Here is an 8,240-nt window from a genome sequence, read left to right as displayed (position 1 = left end):
AGTTCAACAGATGGCCTGCTCCAGACAGGGCGGAGGAAGGGGGTTGAGCCCCTTGTAGGCTCCAGGCACTTCGGTTTAAAGGCCCTGGGTGAATGCATTTCTATGGGCAGATGGCTGATCAAAATTATCTTTGATTCATATTTCTACTGCATTCTTCATTAACTCCTGCACTGTTTTGCTGTAAAGGTTTAATTCTGAAACTCATCATGTAATTTGGTACTTCCACTCAAGCACTGTAAACAAGGTGCCTACAGGGTGTTTCCATGAGGTCTCTGTAGCCACTGTTTCACAGTGTACTCTTTTATTATGCTTCAATTGTCTGCATGGTGCTTGTTCTCCCCTTTCCAGTTTGTGCCTTACTGTCTTAACTAAAGTGAACGGGTTTACCTTATCATCGCTGCGCAATTGTTGCCTGCGTTTAAACTTCATGTCCCTGGACAAGCAGTTTGCCAAGAAAATCAACAATAAAAGGCTCACCCTAGACTTTCAGAAAACAGTACCATGCTGAGCAAATAACCTGCAACTTTCTATCCAAACCAGTCTTATTTTATATACTGAATTGGGATAAATCCCAATTCTCATTTTTATTATTATGCCGTTATTTTACCGTTTCTGAGTCATATTTTGTTTTACTTGGGGATATTTATATCCCTTCTGTGGGGGAGGTATAATTTCCACTCGACACAGAATCGGAACTTCCTTCTCCAGTTTGCAGGAGTTTTACTTGCATCTGAAGAGAGCAGACAGAGACTGACACACACACACAGTCATCAAAGCAATTAACTAGCGTGATCCACTAGACCGTACAAAAACTACCGGGGACATACCCACTGGAAAAACTTGCAACGGCCTGTCTAGCTTTATTTTAAAGACTTTCCCTCCCTCTGCAAGAACAGGACCGCGTTTGCCCGACGCTTCACAGCTGCCTGGCAACAGCAAGAAAGACTCAGGTGATCAGATGACTTTTTCCAGGAATTCGCAGCTGTGGGAATTCGAAAAGCGCGGGAGCTCCTGGGAGTATAAAGGATTTGCCGGCCCTAGAGGACATTTTGTTCCCTCTCTTACAAAAGGGGATACCGGTGGCTCTGTGGCTAAGGATCTGTGCCTGTGACTGGAAGGTTGCCGGTTCAAATCCCGCAGCCGGCAGAGGAATCCTACTCTGCTGGGCCCCTGAGCAAGGCCCTTAACCCTAACTGCTCCAGGGGCGCCGTACAATGGCTGACCCTGCGCTCTGACCCCAAGCTTCTCTCCCTGTCTGTGTGTCTGTGTCTCCATGGAGAAAAAGCTGGGGTATGCGAAAAGATGAATTCCTAATGCAAGAAATTGTATAGGGCTAATAATTAAACATTAATTAATTAACACATTAACCTAAGGTGGCAATTTTACAGACACCTCAGCAAAAAAAAAAAAAAAAAGCGATCAAGACCGACTACCCTTGAGGCGGTTTGAAGGCTCCGTTTCACACATGGCACAGGAGCGGAATGATCCCCGGGCCAGAGGGCCAGGAGAAGCATGGCGCAGTGCGTGCCTGCCTGGACCCGCAGGCATGGGTGGAGTCTCGCTGAACTGGTAGACAGCACGCGGCAGGTGAGACAAGCTGGGGCAGCCCAGGACCAGACAGAGAGTGACACAAGGCAGAGGCACACACACAGCTGGAGATAATTCCTGCTTTACACACCGGAGTCCCCCCCCCACCTTCATACCAGAAACCACCACCCCTACATACACACCTCTGAAACCACTAAGTTGTGCAAAGAAAAAAAGATAGCCCTTTTTAGAGCTTTGATGTGCGCGCTGAGCACCAGCGCTAACGTACAGCCGATCTTCCAACAGCTTTTTCCAATCCCATGACCTCTCGCTGCATTTCGAGGTCAGGAAAATATTCCTTTTCCACTACGGGGAACGGCAAACTCTAGATGGGAGGCTCAGCGGCAGGAGGCAGCCTGGTTAAACATGACCGTCTCGTAACGGCTTGCCTCTTCGGCACGAGGACGGGGCAGCAGCTGAAGCACTCCAAGGCTCCCTGCTCCCTCCCTGACCACAGACAGGCGCAGATCTGCCCAGGAGAGGAGCGAGCCCAGCCGCTGGTGTCTGCTGCCCCCCTGTGAGTCGGAAAGGGAATGGTGGTGGTGGCCAGGGAAGGGCTGGGAGGAAGAGCCACTTGATTCCCAGGATGCGGCACCAGGCGTGACAGACTAGACCTGACCGCGCACGCGCCCGGACTGCCAGGAGCTGGACAAACACGGGCAGGGCTCCTGCTGGCCGCCAGGACCTCCCTCTCTCCCGCCACACACAGGGATGGATTTTGGTGTGCATCGGCCCTCGGCACTTCCACTCCGAAATGTGCTAAAAGAGAGGGGTCAACGCCAGTTGAATGACGTCGAGTCACACGACATGCATATTCGAATGCTAAACCACACGTTTGACAGAGCGAGTCGAGCGACGATGGCTCCGATACTCCTAGTTTCTAGAACAGCCGCTAGATAGCAGATGATTATTGATTTGGAGTCGATCGCGAGCATGTTGTTTCAGCTCGTTTTTCGTTCGTCACTAGTGTTTCCCTCCTTCGGAGGCCCTGGAAATGTCGTAGGGCCTAGGCACTGTGCCTACAGTGCCTCATGGGAAATCCGGCACTGCAGAACACCAGCCAGCGGCCATGAGAGGGCACCTGGTCCCACTGCCCATCACTCCCCTGAGCACAGCCCCCCTCTGGACACGCTACCAGAAAGGAAAGACCTCTCCCTTTACATACAGCCACCCCAGGCGTTCAGGAAGAGCACAGCAGATTCAGTCACGGGGAAGGAAAATGACTGACTGACTTCCAGGGTACGGCTCCGATGGACAGGCAGAGCTGGAGCGGACCGCCCGTGGGCCTGCGGACACCAGGCCACCGGTCACAGATGGCGGTCAGAAGCGCCTTCGCAACCAGCACTGTCTTCAGACTCACTCTTCTTCCGAGCTCAAAACTTTTTCCATACACGGACATTAAACAGCTTCCCCCGACTTCAAACGCAGCAGGGAAAACCCAGAGCTGTCCTCCTTTTCTTAACCCTCTCGAGAGACTGCACTGGGTCCTTTCACTGTCCCCGGCAGAGATGAGATCCTGGGCTTTCGATACCATCGCTATTGACTGGGACGCAATGCGCGACACTGAAACCTTCTCGTTTTCAACCTTTAGATTCTTTTTTTTTTAAAGAAGCCCACGCCACGCTTACTCGTTTTAATCTCGGGGAGAGCTGTGTCCGGCGACCGCAGCCTGGAGCTCTGCTTCAGCCATCTTCACTGCCTCGCTTCGGCACAAACCCAACCTACAAAAGAACAGATTGATCAGAAGAGTCATCACAACTTCTCATGTGTGGGATGTAAAAGAGAAAAAAAAAAACAAGAGCCACACGCTAGGCTTTACAGCAGTGAAAAGGTCACTGCAGCAGAGAAGACAAGACTCCATAAGCAGCCCTGGTCCCGGAGAGCCAAACTGAGCAGAGACCTGGATGGAAACAGAGAACAGATGAAAACCAAAGAGCCCAGTGGATCTCTGGTACCAGGGCTACCACCAGCTTCCTTCTTAGACTGCAGTTTTTGTCACAAACTAAGTGTGTAAAAAGCAAAGAGGTTGATTCAGGGGCACATGTGCAAACCTACTGTATTGATGCTTTTTCACAGCCTGCCTGGAAATGAGACATTGCACAAGGACAGCATGCATCAGAATGCATCAATTTATCACTCAGAACTACAAGAGGAAGTAGTAGTGTAGCTAAAGGAGTTATAACATCCGTTCCCAACTTGTGTTTTACACTGATAGGTTTGTGGGTTAGAAGTTAGCGTCTCATGGTGTCACCACTCCACAAAAACGACAGTCTCGTGTTCCGCGTGCAAACTGGTTTAGAACCTTCTCACTGAATTGACAGTGAAGGGAATATCGCGCACACCACTACTGCAGGCAGAGGCAACAGAAATGAAGCATGCACTCTCCAGGCAACTGAGCGTGCAGATGAACACCACGCACACAGCAAAAAAATGCCTACAGGAGGAATCAGGCAGAGGTCACAAGAGAGAAGACCTGGTGAGTTATGGTGAGGGCGGGTAAAGAATTACACTTCCCCACTCATCCAATCCTTCGGATACGAAATCTCCAGTGCAAGAGGATTACTTGAAGAAGTTAAAGTGTGGATGATCACTATACCATAAAACCTTACTGTCATTAACCACTGTTTCCTTATTCTTATTAATACCCTGTGGTTTCTGTTGCCTGTAGAATGAGCTCAGTTTTTTAAACAATCAAGAAATGCCAGAATTGCAGAGAGGACAGCCACCCATTCTCGTGCTCGATCCCCGAGTGACGTCACTCCCTGCAACAAGCTCTTTTTCGGTTTGAGACGCTGTTCACACACTTCTGTAGAGGAGGGGGTGGGGGCTCAGGAGGCATTTGAAGTGTTGTGTGGATCTTCCGGAGAGCAACGTCATTCTGGGACACCTAATACTCCCACTCGAGGATTTGGGCGTTTTTTTAAGATTTCTTAAGAACTGCAAAGGGAACGTCACAAGGCGATTGAGCAAGTAAAGCAAATACTGCCTTTACTTGAATTTTGCACACCACTACTATCTGAATGCAGCTTAAGACTACGGCTACTACCACGTCTCCCGTCTCCAACGTTCTGTAATGTCATCCGTTGTGTCATTTATCAGGGGAGGAATGCAAGTAAGCACTTCATTGTATGCAGACACAATAAACTTGAACTTGAAGGATAGGCACAGAATATAAATACCATGAAGGAAATGGAGTGATCTGTAATATTTAACGCTAGAAGACCTAAAGTTCACTCTTACATCAAATTTAAATACCAGAAACCAGAAGACACACACAGCCTATGTCCAACCAAAAATGGAACAAGTATCTGGCTTAATTTACATGGGTTCCTGTTTATTCTCTTCAGAGTTTTGGGAAAACTGTGATGAACCCCCTTAGATCACTTGCACTGAAAGGGTCTAATAGGGTTCAAATATTTCTTTTTTTTTTTTAAAAAGCGTGCAGCACCACACGGCCACACTCTATAACCAGGACACAGCGCTAATGCCACGTTCTGTCCGATACGATACGTGAAAGACATAAGCTGAAGCTTTTAATGGAACTCTGTTTTAGAAACTAAAAGACTTTGCTGGAACAAAGATGAGAGAGACAGCGTGGTCCTTCAACGGTGATCCAGGATGTGCACAGCCCATATGGCTCCCCCTCAGAGTCAGAGCAGAAGCGACCCCGTGCTCGACTCGAGCTTGAAGCCTCGTCCTACAGGACTCTCTCCTGCCACACCGGCGCCCGCGAGCTCACCGTGGCAGCGCTGCTCGCTGCCAGCTGCTCTGTGGTGTAACGGAATGTCGGCCACGCGGCCTTGGAAGCAGGTGGCTCGGCAGGAAGGAAACCCAGAAGACGCAGGTGTCCTCCAAGACGCGAGAAACATCGCCCCAGGGTGACGGCACCAAAGCTGTTCCTCACATTAACGAGCGGAGGTCTTGGAAACCCAATTTGATTCCTCGACACAAGTGGAAACTATGAGGAAGTGCCTTCTGTTCTTTTTTTATACACATATACAAAGGGAGGCAGGATTTTGGAACAGGCTACCTGGCCATGTTGTTGAAGCCGATACCCAGGCTTCTCCTAAGGAAAGCTGGATGAAATCCTTCCATCGATTAGCTGTTAAAAGCTCAACTGGTCTAATGGGCCGAAGGGCATCTTATTTGGAACTTTCCCAATGTTCAGCTGTGAAGGACTGTGGACGTCTGGTCTAGACAGCGACTCGGCAGGAGATGTCCAGTACCACACACCTGTCCGCACTGGTAGTGAGCATACTGCAGCCCCCAGGGCAGAGAGCACCTGTTCCAGCTCGTTTTGTGCCGGAAAAGTCACAGGAAGTGAACATTAACAGTCAGGTGATACATATTCAGAGCACGACCTCCATACTGTCAGTCTTTCTGCATTCTTGTTGCTCAGCACATGATTAAGCACTTTGCTATTTTTATCTTTTTCTTAACTGACCCCTGTGGCACACATCACACTACTAGTATAACTGCAACCCAAAGTGAGAAAATAGCTACTGTGCAGCTCCACCCCAACGTGCCCCTGGACTAGCACAGGAAACATAACTGTCAAACACAAACAAAGAGAAGAAGAAGGTGGCTCCACAGCCAAAACGTTGTGTATTCTCTATTCTCTTTTCCCATGTCAGAAGCATATCACTAACTTTCCAAAGCAAGAACCTTTTTCCAAGTGAATGGTCATCTCAGGCACATGTTTTTCCTTAGTTCTACCCAGGAAAGAACACCTACAGTATGAAGATGAGAGGTGTCTCTGGAGCCACGATGCCTCACACCTGCTGCTGCAGATGAAAAGCAGATTCTTTTGGTTTTACAGTCCTGGCTTGGTACCCAAGGTAAGTCATGTATTGCAAAGGGTCAGAGCTCACTGCAGGATGGGAAAGGTCATTATTGACACGTAGCATACTCTCATCTTCCCATTATCAGAAAGCCAATAATTCCTCCTAAGGACTAAGACAGGACTACCTCCTGGACAGGATGCAAGCGGTTTGCAGGGCGTACACACGCACAGTGACAAGTTGAGACAATTAACCCACCTTGCTTGTCTTAGGGTGGTGGCGGAGAAGTGACGTTTCTGGAGAAAACGCCTACGTATTCTGGGGAATGCAACTCACGTCACAACGTGTCCCAGTCCAGATTTCAACCTATGGCCTGAGAGCTGGGAGGCCACAGCACTGTGCTGCCCTTTGACAGATCTGGAGTAAAACACAGGGCTCTTGCTGCTTGAAGAAAATGACAGAACTCTACAACAGAATCACAAAGGTTTACACAAAAACTACACACCTCACAGCACACTTTCCATTTCTCACAGACAGACGGTCCTCTGTGTAACAGGAAAATTCTAAATCTGACTGCACAGGTTTGAGGGGCATCCAGATTCCTCAAGCTTATGTGCCCCTGCCCAAGTCACACGAGCGCACAAAACGCCAGCCGAGGTTTCGACGGGGCACAGGCACGGCGTGGCCCCACGCACGCAGACGGGACATCACGAGCATGTGGGGCGCAGCCCCTCCCTGCAGCGCGAGGAGAGGGGGGCTGCAGGAGCAGTGCTCCCCGTCCCGCGTGACCAAGGCGGCCGAGAGAAATTGCACAAGCTTCCGAGCCGACCTCGCGGAGCGCGTACAGTGGAGAGGGGGGAAAAAGGAAGTTTTGCAAGAACATAACCTCTCGTAACCGAACCTGACCAATCTCACCACAACACGAGCTGAAAAATGAACTCATGCTTCTCATGACAACACAGCATTGCTCAGTCTTCTTCGGGTGTCACCTTCTTGACACCCAAAGAAGGCTCCACAGCCGAAAAGTTGCGTTTCTTTACAGCGGGGAATAAACCTTCACTTGTTCCTTTGCAGCTGACGCAGCTCCTTACTTGAACTAATTGCTCAGTCTTTTTTACCCTAGTAAAAAAACTGCTAGAATAGTTCAGCCTTGATGCTTCCCAACCTTTTACTTGGTTACTACAGCGTTCTAAAAAAATGCTCATGCTCTCAGGGGTCTCTCTCAGTGGCATGGTGATGAACTGCTTCAGGGTCTGAGCAATGGTTTTAAACTCAATTCCTGGTGGGCCCAGTGCCCTCTGCCTTGATTCCACTACAGCTCGGAGTTATACAGAAGCCTGACTAATTGATCAATTAACTGAACACCTCACACTTCTAACCAGGCCATGGGGTGCTCTGGAAGGCACTGTACCTTTCACAAAGTGGTGGTTTTGAGTGGATCTTAAGAAAACGAAATCCTGCCCGTCTAAGAAATTAATTATTTCAAGCATTTAACTGACAGCTCAGGTTGGAACAAAAACCAGAAGAAAGGGGACCCACCAGGCACTGCGGCTGAGATCACCGATTGTAACCAAACAGTGGGAAAAAGAAATAAAATCAAGCACGTTTTCACACAGGTAATGTGTAATGTGTGACCTCAAAAAGTAGCCATAGATCTGGCAAAGACCTGTATGAAGCATATTATTCAATAAATGGGCAAATACTAGCAGTTGTGAAATTTTGTTCTTCATAATCTGCTTTTGTGCCATCTAAGAATATAAATACCATATACAGTGCTGTCCATACGTATTTGGACAGTGACAATATTTGGTTTGGCTCTGTACACCAGCACATTGGATTTGAAACAATGACTATGAGGATCTCAGTCCCTCA

General features: G+C 48.8%; 1 protein-coding gene across 2 annotated transcripts in view; it reads right to left on the bottom strand.

Annotated features, from left to right (window-relative positions):
- LOC102683327 (inactive rhomboid protein 2) overlaps positions 1-8,240 on the bottom strand; it is a 34,242-nt gene that overhangs the window by 24,147 nt on the left and 1,855 nt on the right. Inside the window, exon 2 of one of the 2 annotated variants that reach the window (XM_069194610.1) lies at positions 3,216-3,308. The exons of the other annotated variant lie outside the window; for it this stretch is intronic. The gene's annotated coding sequence lies outside the window, so the exon portion shown is untranslated. The remainder of the gene's footprint in view (positions 1-3,215; positions 3,309-8,240) is intronic. 2 annotated transcript variants of the gene reach the window in all.

The sequence above is a fragment of the Lepisosteus oculatus genome, chromosome 9 (genome assembly GCF_040954835.1).
Source record: "Lepisosteus oculatus isolate fLepOcu1 chromosome 9, fLepOcu1.hap2, whole genome shotgun sequence".
Lineage (NCBI taxonomy): Eukaryota > Metazoa > Chordata > Actinopteri > Semionotiformes > Lepisosteidae > Lepisosteus > Lepisosteus oculatus.
Note: the sequence above shows the minus strand (reverse complement) of the source record. Positions and strands in the feature narration are given on the sequence as shown.